Genomic DNA, 21,031 nt, shown 5'->3' with positions numbered 1-21,031 from the left:
GCAGAGAGGGCCTTCCAGACGCTCAAGCACCGCTTCACCTCAGCACCCATCCTCACCATTCCGGACCCGCAGCGCCAGTTCGTCGTGGAGGTAGACGCTTCTAATGAAGGAGTTGGTGCGGTCCTGTCTCAACGCTCTCAACAGGACGGGAAGATGCATCCCGGTGCCTTTCTGTCGCGGCGGCTGTCCAAAGCTGAAAGAAACTATGATGTCGGCAATCGGGAGTTGCTGGCGGTGAAGCTCGCCTTGGAGGAATGGAGACATTGGCTCGAGGGGGCCGAACACCCATTCATCGTCTGGACGGATCACAGGAATCTAGAATATATCAAGAAGGCTAAGAGACTCAACTCTCGTCAGGCCAGGTGGGCGCTTTTCTTTAATCCCTTTGCCTTTTCACTCTCCTACAGGCCGGGGTCCCGCAACGTCAAGCCAGATGCCCTGTCACTGTTGCAGCGCGGATTCGAACCCAAGATTTTCCCTCAGCAAGATCCCACTCCCTGTCTGGCAGCATGTCAGGACACGCCCCCGCCGATTGCATCACGCCCTCTCTTCGCCGCAGCTGCAGGCGGTTAGTCATCAGCACACCTGGCAGTAATCAGGAGGACAGCATAAGAACCAGTCACTCCTTGGGACCTACGCCGGAACGTCGTTAACTCTTGTAGTAAGCATTACGTCTCTGGCTTCCCTCTCGTTGTCCTCGCCTTGCTTTTGTCTTTTGCCCCTTTTTGTCTTGTTGACTTATGTCCCTTGTTCTCCTTGCAGTTGCCTCTCTCAATCCTCGATCACTCGTTTTGGACTTGGACATTGTTGCTTGCCGCCTGCCTTCGACCACCTGCCTGTCCCCGGATCTCCCTTGTGCCTACCCTCTTGGTCAGACAAACTTTTCATCCATCACGCATGTACAACATCCTCTTGAATTATTTACATGGTTAATTCTACACTTAATCCTGCAACCAACACTTAGAGTAGCATACACATCCCACACAATCATCAAAGGTTACAATAAACCTGGTAACCTTAAGCTCTTCGTGGTGTCGTCTCCTTCCAACACTCACGTACATAACAGTCACGACTATTCGACCAAGAGCTTGAGGCCAAGAAACCTGAGACCATCCTTCCACTGAACTGTGTGGTAGGAGCGGTAATTTGGCCAATAGAAACTGAGGTAAAGCAAGCTAACGGTGTGGCCCGGCCACCTAGGGGATGTCCTCATAATCGATTGTTTGTCCCCACTGAGCTGCGTCCCCGGGTGATTCATTGAGCCCACACCTCGCTGCTTTCATGTCATCCGGGAGTTAAAAGAACTATGTTTGTAGTCTCCCGGCGGTTCTGGTGGCCAGCCATGGAGACGGAGATCCGGCAGTACGTAGAGGCGTGTTCGGTCTGTGCCAGGAACAAGACGTCTTCCAGGTCTCGCATGGGACTTCTCCAGCCGCTCCCTATCCCCTCCAGACCGTGGTCAGACATCGCGATGGACTTCGTTACAGGGCTCCCGGTCTCACAAAGTAACACCACCGTCCTCACTGTGGTCGACAGATTCTCCAAGATGGTCAGATTCATCGCTATGCCTAAATTACCTTCCGCCAAGGAGATGGCGGAGATTATGATGACTAATGTGTTCAGAGTTCATGGATTCCCCAAAGACATTGTTTCAGACCGGGGGCCCCAGTTTGTATCACGGTTCTGGGGGGAGTTCTGCCGACTCATTGGAGCCAAGGCCAGCCTGACATCAGGATATCATCCGGAAGCCAACGGCCAGACCGAACGACTTAACCAGCAGCTAGAAACCGGCCTCCGGTGCGTGGTCTGCCAGAACCCCTCCACATGGAGCAAACACCTGGTCTGGGTAGAGTATGCGCACATTTCGCTACCTACATCAGCCACCGGCCTTTCTCCCTTTCATTGTGCCTTAGGGTACAAGCCCCCTCTCTTTCCAGAGAATGAGTCGGAAGTGTCGGTCCCCTCCGCCCATGCCATGGTCCAACGTTGTCGTCGCATTTGGGCAGCCGCCCGTCAAGTATTAACCAGACAAGGAGATCGGATGAAGAGAGCGGCAGACCGAAAGAGACGGCCTGCGCCCGCCTACCAGCCCGGTCAGAGAGTCTGGTTATCAGCCGAGGACCTATGTCTCAAGGTTTCATCCAAGAAACTGGCACCACGTTTTGTAGGACCGTTTCCAATCATCAGGCTCGTCGGACCTGCAGCGGTTCGACTTCGTCTGCCCCGATCCCTCCGTGTCCACCCCACCTTCCACGTTAGTCAGGTTAAACCAGCAAAGGAAAGCACCATGGTCCCAGCCACGACGTCCCCTCCCCCGAAGTGATCGACGGTGGACCAGTCTACAAGGTGAAACGCTTGTTGGCAGTACGCAACCGGGGTCGGGGCAGACAATTCCTGGTTGATTGGGAAGGATACGGACCTGAAGAGAGGCAGTGGGTTCCGTCCCGTCACATTGTCGACCCCACTCTTATCAAGGACTTCTATAGAGACCACCCTGAACAGTCTGGGCCGTCAGGAATCGGCCCTAGAAGGGGGGATTCTGTCACACCTGGGTGAAGTTTTGTCTGGTTTCATGTTGTCTTGTCATTTCCTGTTTTATTTTGAAATATTAACTCTCCCTCTCATTTCAGATCACATGCCCTTCCTCTTGTTTCACTCCTGATTGCCTGATTGTGCCCACCTGTGTCACCCTCCCTCATGTGTATAAATGTCTCGTCCTCCTCCTGTCCTGTGCCAGAGTGTTTCGTCTCGTCGTGTACCTCCAGCCGTCTTCCACAGTCTCGTCCAAGTCGTTGAGTATTGCCTTGATTTATTCTTTGATTTCTCTGTACCCTCTGAAGAAGAGTGATTTTGATTTGCTAAAGTTTTTGGTCAGTTTTGTTTGAGCTAACTTCATAGTGTTCTGCCTTTTTTTCCCCTCCTCTTGGAGCGCTTTAATTTGTAGATTTTCTTAACTCTTTATAGAGTAGTTTCTGTTTATAGCATTTTGTCTCTTCCTCTTTGTGAGCGCTTTTTCTTTTGTGTAGGTTATCATAGGTTGTTGCTTTTGTTATTAGATCAGTGTAAATTTGACTATTGTCTTTTTTCCTCCCTTTGGAGTGATTTTCTGTTTATTGTTTTACGCCCTGTGCTACGTTTCCTTTTTATTCTAGTATATCAAGTATAGAGTTTGTAGCCAATTGTTTATTCACTCTGTCTGAAGAGAGTTCATAGAAAACAGCAGAATAAAAGCCTGCGTCAAACGTTTCCCGTCTGCAACTGAGTCCTCATTCTTGCCAAGTGCTAAAAATATATATATATATATATATATATATATATATATATATGTGTGTGTGTGTGTGTGTGTGTGTGTGTGTGTGTGTGTGTGTGTGTGCGTGTGTATATATATATAAACACACGCATATATATATATATATATATATATATATGTGTGTATATATATATATATATATATATATATATGTGTGTATATATATATATATACATATATATATATATATATGTATATATATATATGTGTATATATATATATATGTCTGTGTATATGTTAGGGCTGTCAATTTTCAACGCGTTAACTCATGTGAATAATCACAAAAAATTAAGACACTCCGACTGGTGTACTCACTGACAAATGCCACTCAAATACAGCCGAAAGAACTTTAGATCAAATCCTTGCCGAGTTCTGTGCAAATTAATGACATGCATTCATGTAAAATATAAACAAATATTCTTTGATGATATTTTGACAATAAAATTGCATTTGTGTACAAATATTGGGGTCTTTTCTTATGCTAATTTGACATATACATTCATTTAAGGCTGTGTGCCAGGGGGCACTTTCATGCATTTTGTGCATTAAAGATACTAAAACTGATCCAATGTATGTCAATCTATGTTAACCTATTTGAAGAACTTATTGGCATCCCAGCATTGTGTAATAGGTAACAAAGCAAATTAGTGTAATATCTAATCATATATAATTAATAATGAATTAATCCCTTTATTAGAATGTGAGAATGGCCAATAAAAAAAACTAATTTACACAAACCTGCCCTAAACACTCAAACAAGACACTTAAAAAAAAAATAATAATCCATTCATCCATTTTCTACCGCTTGTCCCTTTTGGGGTGGCGGGGGGTGCTGGAGCCTATCTCAGCTGCATTTGGGCGGAAGGCGGGGTACACCCTGGACAAGTCGCCCAATAATAATTTATATATTAAATATGTAAATAATATAGTGTGAATTACCTTCTTCCTTTATTATTGTTATTGTTGATTTCGGACTTATTATACTGAGAAGCCATTCATTATAATATGCCATCACTTGTACAGTTTTGTGCTGGCATCACAAACGGATACAAAAATCCAGCAAAAATGTAGGTTGTTAATCTTTTTGATAATTGCTGAACTGAAGTCTCACACAATATGCTGACATAACGCATGATGGCGGTTCAACATAAAATTTCTGTGATGTATTTCCCCAAAAATGTTGGTCAATTTCCCTGTCTTGCAGTATCGTCGGTGGACATCCTGTAAAGTTTATCATCTGGATTGCAGCATTTGTCGACGCAGCCTCTTTAAAGTATGTTCCTTTCAGCATTCATGGCACCTTCCCAGATGTGCAAGTTATCATCACTGATGCTCTGCTGGTAATAAGATGGCACTTTTCCTCTTTAGCCTGCTGCTGAAAGTAACGCCCGTTGATTTCCAAAAACAATTCAAAATGAGCATCTGTCAAACCATAGCGCACTTTTCCATTTTGCCTTGGGCTTAGAAAAGTTGGCGGCATTTCTGAAAGTTGTTCATAGTATTTTTGCCTCGCATGGTAGCGTCTTAACTGCAAAAAGTACTGCTGGTGACCCTTCACACCAGTTCTTGCGCCTCAATTGCAACAACAATATTTAGTGCGCTGGAACATAAGTGTTTTGACATAAGATTGTGTATTGTATTTTACATACAGTGGAACCTCAACCTAAGAATGTTTGACATAAGAGCTGTCTCTCGGCTAATTGTTATGCTTTAAGTTGCAAGCAAATGTCACAGTGAACCCTGTAAGATCCGCCCGAAACATCCAGTCTTACTCACTGGTATTAGCATTTATATAAATTAATTGAATTAAAGAAATAAATCATCAAAGCTTGGCAAAGCAATTTGAGCTTATCACTACTAGTCTGTACCATACTGAAGGAAAATTGAGTCTAAGACCTGCCAAGATTGTTAAAATAGTACCTAAATAGCAGACGTTCATCCTTGAAAATATGTAAAAGCTGCTGATGTTGTGTTTGACAGAGAAGCAGCTGGAAATACACCATAGAAGTACACTCTAAAGGTAAGGTAAATGTTGTTCATTATTATTACATTACTGGATAAAACTGTAGTTGTTAATAGTACATTGTTTTTATCCAATATTTAAAAGTTAGTTTTTCTTTGTGAAAGGCAAGTTACACGTTAAAATTGTGCTATTTTGGGGGCCTATCCCCGATTAATTTGATTTCAATTAATTTCGATGTTGAGACTTTAATTTGAGATTCAAGTGTTTTGAGTCAATAGCTCAATCATCGAATTAATTATGCTCGTAAATTGAGGTACTAGTGTATTTGCGTTTCACAACGTGGGACATTTCCCGGGAAAATAAAATCATTTGCAAGATATTTATTTGATTGAATCATGTAACATGGGACTAGCGGAGCTGCCTGCAGCAAGCCCTGACCCCGCATTGTCATTGTCAAGCTGATGTTTCCCAAGAAGGCCAGAAACTGTGTTGTTAATGGGGAAGAATGGAAGTTACAAAACGGGAAAACGAAGGGAAATTAATCTAATACAGCAGTACCTCAACTTATGAGTATTTCGGGAAACGTACGAGCTGTCTCTTGGCTTTTTGTTATGCCCTAAGTATGGTGCATAATTTGAGTTACAAACCTCTCCACCACTGGTTGAAGTTGTATTTTTTCACAGCATACAGTCAGAAATCAACACATTCCTTCCCTGCAACCACCGGAACTGAGAAAGTTAGTGCGAAGAACACATGGACGACTGAATCAGAGAAACAAACCATTAAAAAAACAGCCCAACCGCAGCACCATCAGTCCGCATCACCAACATAAAGCAAATAAAAATATGCTTTAGTTTATGAACATTGTCTCATATAAACGTTTTATCCACCCATTGTGTGCCTGCAGTGCAGCTATTTTGTGCCCGGCAGCACATTCATTGTGGGCGGGCTGATTGCTCTAGAGCATGGGTGTCAAAGTCAAGGCCCGAAACTGGCCCGCGAGTAAATTATCTATGGCCCCTGTGATGATATTTGATTAGTATTAGAACCGGCCCGCAGACCACAGCCGCCTGCTGCTGTTTTGCACGCACCAATAATCCATCAGTGTTGGCGCTAGGAATTTTCAAAATGGGATCCCAGGGACCCCATCAAGTCATAAAAATGGGGTGCCACCTTTTTGTAACCGTTTTGAAAACAAATGATAAATGTATGCATTATCCTGTTCAGGGGCGTCACTAGCTTTTAAGGACATGGGGGGCTAGCCCCCAGGAGATGCACGGATGCGAGCGAACGTAGCGCACAAGCACAAAACTTCACTGGGTTTTTCTTATATATATATATATATACATATTAAGTCTTTCATATATATATATATATATATATATATATATATATATATATATATATATATGTATATATGTGTGTGTCTGGAATATAGCTCAGTGCTCTTAGTGGACAAGCACAAAACTTCACTGGGTTTTTCTTATATATATATATATATATATATATATACATATTAAGTCTTTCATACATATATATATATATATATATATATATATATATATATATATATATATATATATATATATATATATATGTATATATGTGTGTGTCTGGAATATAGCTCAGTGCTCTTAGTGGACAAGCACAAAACTTCACTGGGTTTTTCTTATATATATATATATATATATATATATATATATATATATATATATATATATATATATATATATATATATATATATATATATATATATATATATATATATATATATATATATATATTAAGTCTTTCATACATATATATATATATATATATATATATATATATATATATATATATATATATATATATATATATATATATATATATATATATATATATATATATATATTAAGTCTTTCATACATATATATATATATATATATATATATATATATATATGTGTGTGTGTGTGTCTGGAATATAGCTCAGTGCTCTTAGTGGGCTACTCCAAAAAACAACAGGCAGAGCTAGAGCGAGTCCAGAAACATGCCTGTAAAATCATTACGAGGAGAGCTGGAAACATCTCACAACCCCTACCATCACTCCAGACCAGGAGAGAGGAGGCTGCAGTGAAGCTGGTCAGGGATATGCATGATGAGCAACACCCTCTGCATGACCTGCTACCTCCAACACGAGGCAGCCGCACTGCCAGGACATTGAGGAACCAACATAAGCTGGCTGAACCTGAGCCCAAAGCCAAGACAAAGAGACTTAAAAATTCTACCCTGCATACTGCAATTAAACTGTATAATGACACTATCTAATTAATAAGTAATAAAGTCATATACCAGAATGCTAATAGTTTCCATGCTGCTGTTGCCCTGAAAATGTTTTTTTTTATTTATTTTTTTTTAAATATAAAATACTGTCTGTTATTTTCATCTTTTTTATCTTTGTTTGTTTGATATTCATTGAAAAGTTCAGCTGTTTTTTCAGTGGGGCCCTGGCTCCACTGCAAGCATGAATAAATAAAGTCAAGTCAAGTCAAGTCATATATATATACTGTATATGAAAGACTTAAAGGTATAATAGAGGATGTTGTGGATCATGTTGACTATTGGTCCTCCTAATTGTCAATCATTCTGGTGATGTTAAGTAAGGACATGTATATATATATATATAAAATAAAACAAATGGCTTATCGATAAGCCTTTTTTTATTTTTTATTACAACGCCAAAATAGGCCTAACAACGCCAATGGTTGTAATTCTGTAGCACTTTGAGATTTGGAATCAACTGTAAAGTAGATTACAAATACAATCTATTATATAAACAAATTATACATATATATATATATATATATATATATATATATATATATATATATATATATATATATATATATATATATATATATATATATATATATATGTACAGTATATTCCTCCAGAATGATTGTCAATCAGGAGGACCAATAGTCAACATGATCCACCCAGAAATAAATAAAACAAATGGCTTATCGATAAGCCATTTAAAAAAAAAAAAATGTAATATTTATTTATATGTATCATTATTTTCCTACTCACCTTTCCAGTAGAGGCCTCGCCACTCTCACTTTCTGTGCTCCTCTGCCCTGACTCCTACAGGTCAATAGGGGTTGTGGAGTGATTATTATTATTATCTACTGATGATAGTCATACGTGAACGCGCTCAGAAACACAGCTGATGCTCCAGAAGGAAGTAACCCCAAAGATAGCAAAATAGTAAAAAAGAGTGCACATTTAACTTTATAAATAACCAGGACCTTCATGATGCATTTCAGGCTAACTAGCTAACTAAATAGCAGCATTGTTTTAGAGCGGGAATGTAACTTTTGCCTGCAAAACAACAAATGTACGACGTGCACAGAGGCTGTCTATAGTGTGCTAGACAGGTTTTTATTTGTCAAACACAGACCTGGTGTAAAGTGGAGCTAATACATTTTAGTACAAGCAGTGATGAATACTTACTTTCTTGAAAAAGTTTCTTATGCCCATTTTGCATCCGTTCACGTTCTTGTTCTGCAGCGCTGTGTGCTTCAAAGCTGCACACCGGCAGGACCGCAAGCTAGGTTGCAGAGAAAATGTGGACTGGATTTTGAGTGATGTGGGCATTTTCTATATGAACAAGTGGAATGGATTGGATACCGACGCACTAAAGGGGCTCTCTACCTTACGCTGTGAAGTGAGGGGAAACTGAGTGAATAATGACAGGTTATATGATTATTTATTTAAACTCATATTCGGGCCACTTTATAATGAATATGTCGGCATGTATTTGTAAAAAAAATTAAATAAAATATAACACCAAATTATTTAGGGGGGCTTAAGAATATTTTAGGGGGGCTAGAGCCCCCCCAAAATAGGCCTAACAATGCCAATGATCCTGTTCTATTTCACATTCTATATTGTGTTTTGGAAAAAGGTTGTCATAAATGTTACTAAATTCATTACAAAAAATAATACAAAAGAAAACAAATTGTTATGCATATATACATGTATTCAGTTGTAAACATTCATTCACTTTCTTCTTTCCTTCATGGATCTAAACTTTACCGCTGCCGGTATTTTTTTCTACATTTTTATTGTAATATTTTCAGAATGTGTTTGTTCTATTTTTGGCCAAAGTAAGACAAAGAAAACAATCTGAAGTTGTCTTTCTTTTTTTGTTTTAATGTCATGATTTTAATAGTCCGGCCCGCGTGTGCACAGATTTTCTTCCATGCGGCCCCTGAGCTAAAATGAGTTTGACACCCCTGCTCTAGAGTGCTTACTGCTCATTCAGCTAGCTACTGTGCTATACTATGCGTGCTTTCAAAGTGGTTTTTTTGCCTACATACAATTTTTTTCTAGTTTTGCTAGCACAGTATGACTCCATAAAAAGCAATGGAGAACCGATGTGTGGTTTGAAACATTTAGTAAATATCCAAAGCGTTGTCAAAACTGCCTTTGCATGTCTATCTCTCTTTTATGCTGCACACATTTGTTTTATTCCTGATCATTGTAGGAACGTAGCTGTTAAACTTAAAGAGTTTTGTGATTTCAAACTGTCAGTGCACCACAGTGCTACTGACTGTGTGTGCGTGCATGCATGTGTGCGTGTGTGCGTGCATGTGTGCGTGTACGTTTGCATGTGCTTATGCGTGTGTGCGTGTGTGTCAACAAGGATGAGGACAGTTCAGCTAGTTGTTGTTTTGGCCTTGTTATTAAATAGAAAGTTATTCCATCACGCTCTTGTTATGTTTATTTAATTATACATTAGTGCAGGGGTTCTTAACCTTTTTCACCTCGGGGCCCAACTGTTCCACTACCAAAGGGCCCGGGAACCAATCTAATACTAACACTGGATTAGTCCATCCATCCATTTTCTACCGCTTGTCCCTTTTGGGGTCCGCATGATTTTAATGGTTTAATGGTTCAATAATTATATCTAACCTACTTAAAGTTTAACAGGAATAACTTTGTCAAATTATATGATTAATCACAAAGAGTATTATTATAAAGGCTAAGGTGAGGCTGATTACAAAAATAAATACTAACCAAATATACTCAAAAGGTACTCAAACAAATTAAAAATATATTGACATATTTACACCATGCTAAAATAAATAAATTCTAACAAAAATAATCATAAATAAATATAATGTATGTTTCATAAATAAACGGTCAATAAAATTAAAGTGCAAATTAAAATACAGGTTCACCACTTTAGCTGTTTGTTTTATATTGTCATTATTGCCACAAGTGGTGGAAAAGTGTATTCCAACTGAGTACAGCTGCAGCCCATACGGACCACAGCTGAGGGGGGCGCTCGTGGCACAACAATGGGCCCTGGCCCTATGGTTAAAAACACTACATTAGTGTATAGCGCTTTAAATTGTGCTAAAAGTGTACAAATTTTTACTAAAATATGGACTTTTGTCAAGGCTGGAACCCAGAAGATGCGAGGGAGTTGGGGGCGTGCAAGGCAATGGCAAAAGATGAAACAAGTCAACTTGTCCCTGGTCTTGATCACGTTGGCACCAGTGAGGAACATTTTGGGTGAGATGGAAAACAAGACGCCGTCTATATGTTCCATTCATGTCTGTTGTGCTTCACCCCAAAGTCCCCTTGACTCCCACACTCACGTTGACACATTCACACACACTCACAGAGCTTGTGGTTCCACTCCAGCGACAACAGGCTGTAGTCAGGGTGGCGACGCTTCAGGAGCAGCTCCTCATCTTGGAGAAGCATGTTTGCCTTGGCCTTGAATTAATAACTTTTCATTTAGTGCGGAAATGACAGGAATAGTAATTAAGGAAATGGAATGATTTTATTGGCCATGATGTTTATATTAAGTTCCAGATGCGAAACAGCTGCTTGAGGAGTAATCGGCCCGCACCAGTGCACCCCCCGTGTACAATGTGGAGGAAACCTTTATTAAGAGTAAGATATGGTGTATTTTGGGGAGTACAATAATACACAAACTTGCATTCTCAACATGTCCAAAAGTCAGTGAATATGACTTTCAGTTTGATGAGCATGTGACAGCTAAAAGGCACCATAAGGTCTGTTCTGTATTTATGAATATGTCCCTCAAGTGTGATTTATTTGCAGATATAATGTTACTCTATTCCAAGCATGATTTGCTTGACTGCTAAAGTTAATATTGAAGAGTGGCTGTTCAGCAATTTTGGGTGGCCTCCCCGAGCACTTATGAGATGTAAATCTTACAACGTAAGTTTTCGATATCCTCCTGAGACAAAAGTCCTCTGCAGATGGCATTTGTTTTTGTTTTTTTGTAAGAGTTACAAAAAAATAATCCAAATGTCCACTGCAGAGGAGTCTGACTCCCAGGCGGCTACAGGCCTACTCAGTGACGGAGCCTCCATGCAATCATGCATTTGTGTGACATAGAAATTAATTTTCATGATCAAATGTTTGAAAACTACCTGACGTGAGTGCAAGAGTTTTTATGGTCAGCTTGTGAACATTGTGGAAAGAGGAGTATTAATATTTGGAGGAGGCGAAGACGGGGTTGGTTGTCGCAGTCGTTATACAAAAGTACCTCAATTTAAGATTGACCCGACTTAGGACGTTTTTGAGATAAGAGCTGTCTCTCGGCTTATTGTTATGCTTTAAGTTTATGTTTTGACACAGCTTTGTTCGTCCAAGTATAGGAAGGAAGAAATTAAATGTGAAGGACAGTGCTGAAGAAAAAGTGGATGATATTCAATGAGTTAAAGAAAGACATCTTAAAAAACACTACAGCGCGTGTCGTCGACTTGGCGAAACAGTTGGAGGGTATCACTGCCAGTCTGCACCAGACTGGTGCAGAATGAGGGTATAAGGTCCAAACGTCAGTATGAAAATATGGGAAAAGCTGCTGATGGTGTGTTTGACGGAGAAGCAGCTGGGAAGGGATACAAAGTAAATGCTGTACCGTATTATTACTTTACTTCATAAAACTACTCTTATTGTTATATTTATAGTTTTTATATATTACTTACAGTTTAACACTTTGTAGGGCTCAACAAATAAAAAGACTGGCACATTCAACTTAATGGCAAAGACTACCTCCTGACTAAAGCAAGACACCGTAGTCTAGTGCCGTATATAGAGAGAGTTCGGTCAACTAAGTTTCAGACCATCTCCTAAATGACCCGCCATGTTGAGTACCAACTTTGAGCTAGCGCTACCATATGCGTGCGCTGCATATTTACTAGGGCTGTGAATCTTTGGGTGTCCCACGATTCGATTCAATATCGATTCTTGGGGTCACGATTCGATTCAAAATCCTTTTTTTTTTTCAATTCAACAGGATTCTCGATTCAAAAACGATTTTTTTCCCGATTCAAAACGATTCTCTATTCATTCAATACATAGGATTTCAGCAGGATCTACCCCAGTCTGCTGACATGCAAGCAGAGTAGTAGATTTTTGTAAAAAGCTTTTATAATTGTAAAGGACAATGTTTTATCAACTGATTGCAATAATGTAAATTTGTTTTAACTATTATATGAACCAAAAATATGACTTATTTTATCTTTGTGAAAATATTGGACACAGTGTGTTGTCAAGCTTATGAGATGCGATGCAAGTGTAAGCCACTGTGACACATTTGTTCTTTCTTTTTTTTTTTTTTATAAATGTCTAATCATAATGTCAATGAGGGATTTTTAATCACTGCTATGTTGAAATTGTAACTAATATTTATACTGTTGTTGATAATATTCATTTTTGTTTCACTACTTTTGGTTTGTTCTGTGTCGTGTTTGTGTCTCCTCTCAATTGCTCTGTTTATTGCAGTTCTGAGTGTTGCTGGGTCAGGTTTGGTTTTGGAATTGGATTGCATTGTTATGGTATTGCTGTGTATTGTTTTGTTGGATTGATTAATTTAAAAAACATATATAAAAATAAATAAAAAAATTTACATAAATTAAAAATAAAAATAAATAGATTTTTTAAAAATGAGAATCGATTCTGAATCGCACAATGTGAGAAACGCGATTCGAATTCGAATCGATTTTTTCCCAAACCCCTAATATTTACTATAGGTAGCACTTTACTCATCGGACATCGATTTTGATTTACAGAATTTTGAAGAGTTGTTTAACGTTCAAACATGCGCTGTTGTGCAGCATGGTGCTGCTCCAATTGAAAACTGTCATTGACTTAAGCACATTCTCCTGAGAAAATTATTCACAGCAAGGCTGCATTTTTGGCAAAGAAGTAAGGAAAGATACTCAAGGACATACTCACAAAATCCAAGTCAACTGGTGAACTTGGCAGCAAGCCCATGGCTATGCGTGCAGCAGGGAAAAAGCTGAAATAGTGCAGATACATTTTATGAATGTAATCAATGCGTAAGAATGTAAGATCAATTGTTTGCCTGATATTGTGAAGCAATACTATTTTAGGGTGTCACAAAATAGTCACAATATTTTGTATTTGTGATGAATATTCAAGATGATTTTGGAAAATGCTGAAATTTTAATGATTTAAACTTTTCAGTACATTTACACATTTTGAATCTCAATTATACTACTATTACCTTTACTAATACTAATAATAATAATTTTAAAAAATTATATTTCTTAAAAATTGGTGACTGCATTACACCATCTTTTGAACTGTAGGTGTGGATTTGAAATGATAGGGAGTCCTAAGTTTGTTTGTTTTTTTGTTTTTTTTAATATTTTGCTCCTCCAAAATAAGGGCACTTCTCAGAAAACTGTTGCAATCATTGATCCGGTTACGTAACAGAAATGTTTATTTCTGACCTTCTCGACCATAACTTGGCAACACGTTTCTTGCAATTATTTCTGTAAATCAAATATCAAATATGTCACAGAAAATCTGGACTTTGTGAATTGATATTTGTTATTATGCAATGATTACAAACACTATGTTGGATGTAGCCACCATAGTTGACATACTTCCAATAAAAGTCATAATTTATTCGTAGTTGTTGGTCCAAAGTTAATGAGGATTTTGGCAAAATGAGGTTAACACGTTTTTTTTGGTCGTTCGGTGTTTTCTAAAGTACATTGGAGCTTGCTGGTCACTAAACACTGCATAAATGTAGCAGCAAAATGCGTTAAATACGGCCGCATAATTGCCCCTAAATTACACTTGGACGGAGAAAAATAAAGCATGTTTTATTGTACGTTTTTGAGCTGGAGTATGTTTAGAACAATATTTAGACCTATTATTTTGATTATTTTGTCAGGAAAACTAACATCAAAACAACCGCAATTTCTAGCGTTAGACGCTGCATGCTTCCACGCACAGCGACACATGTCCTGGGTACCCAACATGGAACCTGTTGTTTAGTTGACTGAACGCCCTCTGCTGTGGTCAATACACTAGTGCTATCTAATGCCTTGGAATTGCAACTGCATGCAAAGTCTATTATATAGTGCAGTACTTGCAAATGAGACACAAATGTGTAAGAAAACAAGATAACAAATGGTCAGCACAGCTCAATGTTAACTGTTAAATTTAAAAAAAAATTGATGTATAACTTAACATTAATTAACACATGTACACATACACAAAAGTACCGGAAGTTGGCGCCACTGAACACCACTGAATACTGGTATCAATTCCCAGGTACCAGGAATTGGTATCATATTGATTCAAACGTAAAAGATAACTATCCTTAATTAGAGTTGTTAGAAAATGAGAGGGACACACATTTTAAAGGCCTACTGAAACCCACTACTACCGACCACGCAGTCTGATAGTTTATACATCAATGATGAAATCTTAACATTGCAACACATGCCAATACGGCCGGGTTAACTTATAAAGTGCAATTTTAAATTTCCCGGCAAACTTCCGGCTGAAAACGTTTCGATATGATGACGTTTGCGCGTGACGTCAACGGTTGAAGCGGAAGTATTCGGAGCCCATTGAATCCAATACAAAAAGCTCGGTTTTCATCGCAAAATTCCACAGTATTCTGGACATCTGTGTTGGTGAATCTTTTGCAATTTGTTTAATGAACAATGGAGACTGCAAAGAAGAAAGTTGTAGGTGGGATCGGTGTATTAGCGGCGGACTACAGCAACAAAACCAGGAGGACTTTGAGATGGATAGCAGACGCGCTAGCCGCCGACCTCACCTTGACTTCCTCCGTCTCCGGGCCGCCGACCGCATCGGTGATCGGGTGAAGTCCTTCGTCGTACCGTCGATCGCTGGAACGCAGGTGAGCACGGGTCGTGATGAGCAGATGAGAGCTGGCGTACGTGCAGAGCAAATGTTTTTAGCATAGCTCTGTCGAGGTTCCGTAGCTAAGTTAGCTTCAATGGCGTCGTTAGAAACAGCATTGCTAAGCTTCGCCAAGCTGGAAAGCATTAACCGTGTATTTACATGTCCATGGTTTAATAGTATTGTTGATCTTCTGTCTATCCTTCCAGTCAGGGGCTTATTTGTTTTGTTTCTATATGCAGTTAAGCCCGATGCTATCACGTTAGCTCAGTAGCTAAACTGCTTCACCGATGTATTGTCGTGGAGATAAAAGTCACTGTGAATGTCCATTTCGCGTTCTCGACTCTCATTTTCAAGAGGATATAGTATCCAAGGTGGTTTAAAATACAAATCCGTGATCCACAATAGAAAAAGGAGAGAGTGTGGAATCCAATGAACCCTTGTACCTAAGTTACGGTCAGAGCGAAAAAAGATACGTCCTGCACTGCACGCTAGTCCTTCACTTTCACGTTCCTCATCCACGAATCTTTCATCCTCGCTCAAATTAATGGGGTAATCGTCGCTTTCTCGGTCCGAAACTCTCTCGCTGCATTGAAAACAATAGGAAAATGTGAGCAGCCCTTCCTCCGGTGACGTCACGCTACTTCCGGTAGGGGCAAGGCTTTTTTTTATCAGAGACCAAAAGTTGCGAACTTTATCGTCGTTGTTCTATACTAAATCCTTTCAGCAAAAATATGGCAATATCGCGAAATGATCAAGTATGACACATAGAATGGATCTGCTACCCCCGTTTAAATAAATAAACAATAATTTCAGTAGGCCTTTAAGCCAACACCTTAGCTTCAATTTAATGTAGGAATGACTATAGAAAGATGTTTTGTTGATGAGGAATTCACACTAGCATTGGAGGTGTGACAAACAACCTCTACTCTATGATAGTATTTGTCCTGCTAAATTTTGGTGCAGCAACAAGAAACTCAACTGTCAATAGATTAACACAACCTGATGTGAATATGTAAACAATCTTTCCAGCACAAACATAATACACTAAATTGAACATGCAGGGTCTTTATTTGCTCCGTTTCTGGTTACTGGGGAAGCATGTTTTTTTCTTTATCACGGCAATAGCAGAAGCATGTCCATTACTGTTGCCGGTGATGGTTGTGATGTGCTCCCATCTGGTTTCCAGTGACGATGCATCACTCTCTTAACATTGCCTGTGATCTTGAGGATGCTTTAATCAAAGACTATAAACTCAATTAAATCACATCCTACAAAGGAGTTCTATCAATGTAATGTAATCAAATACAGATTGCATCCATTTGGCAACTCAAAATGTCTTTAGAAAGTGTTTACTTTTGTCAGCGCATGGAATCCTGCTTGGTTATGATTGAAGCTCCTGAGAATACTTGGGGGTTTTTTTAGGGGGAAACAAGTTTGGTATTAAGATTATTTCCTCTTTTGGACGCAAACTTTTAATTTTGCACGTGACTGAAAGCATGAGCTTTCACGCCTCTGTGAATAACCTCCAATCATGCGCATGTCTATGTTGTCTTTCCACTTTTCATTAGTCAGGCTATATTTTTGTCTTTAATTACATTTTGAAAAAACACTGATAGTCCCGAGGTTGACATGCCTTATTTCTGTGCGGGCATGGCGTGGCATCAGCTAGGATAGGCTCCAGCTCCCCGCAGACTGTGAAATACAGTCACAACTTGTGACTCACAAGTTACAAACAAGTCAAGTTTTTATCATTGCATTAGCATTAATTGTATACCTAACCATTGCTGTACAGGCTGATGTATTTAATATTTTTTTTATCATTGCCAGATAAAAAAATATCTGGTTTAAGTCCCTTCAAAGTGCATCCATAGTAATAATAAATAAGTATATTTTGATAATAGTAAATTACGATGTCATATCAGATCAAATTACAGTACTTCCATCCATCCATTTTCTACCGCTTGTCCCTTTCGGGGTCGCGGGGGTGCTGGAGCCTATCTCAGCTGCATTCGGGCGGCAGGCGGGGTACACCCTGGACAAGTCGCCACCTCATCACAGGGCCAACACAGATAGACAGACAACATTCACACTCACATTCCCACACTAGGGCCAATTTAGTGTTGCCAATCAACCTAGCCCCAGGTGCATGTTTTTGGAGGTGGGAGGAAGCCGGAGTACCCGGAGGGAACCCACGCAGTCACGGGGAGAACATGCAAACCCCACACAGAAAGATCCCGAGCGCAGGATCAAACCCAGGACCTTCGTATTGTGGGGCCGACGTACAGAGAACGAAGAAATGAAGTGACGTAGTTGACCGGCTATTGAGCACTAGACTTGTTTTAATTTAGCATAGACGTTTACGACCTAAACAAGCTTTATTGGGTAAAACGGTTAAATACCTTCTTTCAATTTTGTTTTCATTTTAAAAATGTGCCAAATGACACCCGATGTCTTTTAAGCTAATTTAAGATTATTAAATATATCAAATTACAGTACTTGATATATTCAATCACAGAATCCACAATTCTGTTAAAACAGAATTAAAAACCAATGGGTGAGGGCCGACATCCAGGCAACTGAGCTACATACGGGTTCTTCGAGCCATAGCAACGAGACTGGCGTTGAAAACAAACCGTTGCCATTACTATTTAACCTGTCGACCTACGCTGGTTAAACCCGTCATTCTGCCTCCAAAATGCCGAAAGACTGTGTTGTTTTTGGTTGTGCTAACCACAACTGGAAACAGGGAAAACAGAGGTTGTATTTTGTTCTGCCAAAGCGTGATAAAAGCCCACAGAGACGAGACAAATTGCTCGCAGCTTTACACCGGGAAAACGAGGACGGTTCTCACTGGAGTCCCCCGAAGTCCCGGGTCGTGTGTTCGGATCACTTTGTTTCTGGTAAATATAAGGAACAAAAATCCACCTTCTTAACCACAACTTGGCTATACCGTCCGTGCTAATGTTGTACTTGTTGAATTTGTATCTTATAACGTTCGACAGCTGAAGTTGTTGTTGTACAAAAATAACATGCGGTATATACTATATAGTCTGTAGCCTAGCTAGCTATTTCGAAAACCGGACAACGAGAGGATACCAAAGGCAGAGTTAAGATGGACACCACCGGGAAAACGTAAGCCAGGGTGGCCAAAGAACACCTGGCGAAGAACAGTTGTACTTAAACAATACATGTAGCCCTCAAATCTCTCAATATTTTATACACTAACACTTGATCTTGTTGTTGATAACTTCCGCGTCTCTTTCTTAGTAGCGCGCAGGCTAAGCTAACTAGCAAGCTAAGCTAAGCCTGAGAAGCTTTAAAGTTCACTGAGACGAGTCTGACGCAAATAATACATTTTCGTTTTTTCACACGATATGCGAATAAGTAAAAATGCGTAAATGAAGGATTTAACGCCGACTTCCAAGCCACAACGCTCGTTAAATACTTTTTCTGTCAATGCTGCGTTCGCTGTGAGCTGGTTTGTCCATCCATCCATCTTCTTCCGCTTATCCGAGGTCGGGTCGCGGGGGCAGCAGCTTAAGCAGGGAAGCCCAGACTTCCCTCTCCCCAGCCACTTCGTCCAGCTCCTCCCGGGGGATCCCGAGGCGTTCCCAGGCCAGCCGGGAGACATAGTCTTCCCAACGTGTCCTGGGTCTTCCCCGTGGCCTCCTACCGGTCGGACGTGCCCTAAACACCTCCCTAGGGAGGCGTTCGGGTGGCATCCTGCCTAGATGCCCGAACCACCTCATCTGGCTCCTCTCGATGTGGAGGAGCAGCGGCTTTACTTTGAGCTCCCCCCGGATGGCAGAGCTTCTCACCCTATCTCTAAGGGAGAGCCCCGCCACCCGGCGGAGGAAACTCATTTCGGCCGTTTGTACCCGTGATCTTGTCCTTTCGGTCATAACCCAAAGCTCATGACCATAGGTGAGGATGGGAACGTAGATCGACCGGTAAATTGAGAGCTTTGCCTTCCGGCTCAGCTCCTTCTTCACCACAACGGATCGATACAGCGTCCGCATTACTGAAGACGCCGCACCGATCCGCCTGTCGATCTCACGATCCACTCTTCCCTCACTCATGAACAAGACTCCGAGGTACTTGAACTCCTCCACTTGGGGCAGGGTCTCCTCCGCAACCCGGAGATGGCACTCCACCCTTTTCCGGGCGAGAACCATGGATTCGGACTTGTAGGTGCTGATTCTCATCCCAGTCGCTTCACACTCAGCTGCGAACCGATCCAGCGAGAGCTGAAGATCCTGGCCAGATGAAGCCATCAGGTCCACATCATCTGCAAAAAGCAGAGACCTAATCCTGCAGCCACCAAACCAGATCCCCTCAACGCCTTGACTGCGCCTAGAAATTCTGTCCATAAAAGTTATGAACAGAATCGGTGACAAAGGGCAGCCTTGGCGGAGTCCAACTCTCACTGGAAACGTGTCCGACTTACTGCCGGCAATGCGGACCAAACTCTGGCACTGATCATACAGGGAGCGGACCGCCACAATCAGACAGTCCAATACCCCATACTCTCTGAGCACTCCCCACAGGACTTCCCGAGGGACACGGTCGAATGCCTTCTCCAAGTCCACAAAACACATGTAGACTGGTTGGGCAAACTCCCATGCACCCTCAAGGACCCTGCCGAGAGTATAGAGCTGGTCCACAGTTCCACGACCAGGACGAAAACCACACTGTTCCTCCTGAATCCGAGGTTCGACTATCCGGCGTAGCCTCCTCTCCAGCACACCTGAATAGACCTTACCGGGAAGGCTGAGGAGTGTGATCCCACGATAGTTAGAACACACCCTCCGGTTCCCCTTCTTAAAGAGAGGAACCACCACCCCGGTCTGCCAATCCAGAGGTACCGCCCCCGATGTCCACGCGATGCTGCAGAGTCTTGTCAACCAAGACAGCCCCACAGCATCCAGAGCCTTAAGGAACTCTGGGCGGATCTCATCCACCCCCGGGGTCTTGCCACCGAGGAGCTTTTTAACTACCTCAGCAACCTCACCCCCAGAAATAGGAGAGCCCACCACAGATTCCCCAGGAACTACTTCCTCATAGGAAGACGTGTTGGTGGGATTAAGGAGGTCTTCGAAGTATTCCCTCCACCGATCCACAACATCCGCAGTCGAGGTCAGCAGAACACCATCCTCACCATACACGGTGTTGACAGTGCACTGCTTCCCCTTCCTGAGGCGGTGGATGGTGGTCCAGAATCGCTTCGAAGCCGTCCGGGGGTCGTTTTCCATGGCTTCCCCGAACTCCTCCCATGTCCGAGTTTTTGCCTCCGCGACCGCCGAAGCCGCACACCGCTTAGCCTGTCGGTACCTGTCCGCTGCCTCAGGAGTCCTATGAGCCAAAAGAACCCGATAGGACTCCTTCTTCAGCTTGACGGCATCCCTCACCGCCGGTGTCCACCAACGGGTTCTAGGATTACCGCCACGACAGGCACCAACTACCTCGCGGCCACAGCTCCAATCAGCCGCCTCGACAATAGAGGTGCGGAACATGGTCCATTCGGACTCAATGTC

General features: G+C 41.2%; 1 long non-coding RNA gene across 1 annotated transcript; it reads left to right on the top strand.

Annotated features, from left to right (window-relative positions):
• Positions 1-460: 460 nt before the first annotated feature.
• On the top strand, positions 461-1,021 carry LOC133645650 (uncharacterized). The gene is made up of 2 exons (XR_009825164.1): positions 461-661; positions 763-1,021. It is a non-coding gene; the product is annotated as an uncharacterized LOC133645650 (long non-coding RNA).
• The last annotated feature ends 20,010 nt before the right edge of the window (positions 1,022-21,031 follow it).

Source organism: Entelurus aequoreus, linkage group LG03 (genome assembly GCF_033978785.1).
Source record: "Entelurus aequoreus isolate RoL-2023_Sb linkage group LG03, RoL_Eaeq_v1.1, whole genome shotgun sequence".
NCBI classification, from domain to species: Eukaryota; Metazoa; Chordata; class Actinopteri; order Syngnathiformes; family Syngnathidae; genus Entelurus; species Entelurus aequoreus.
The sequence above is the reverse complement of the archived record's forward strand: the minus strand, read 5'-3'. Positions and strand labels throughout refer to the sequence as shown.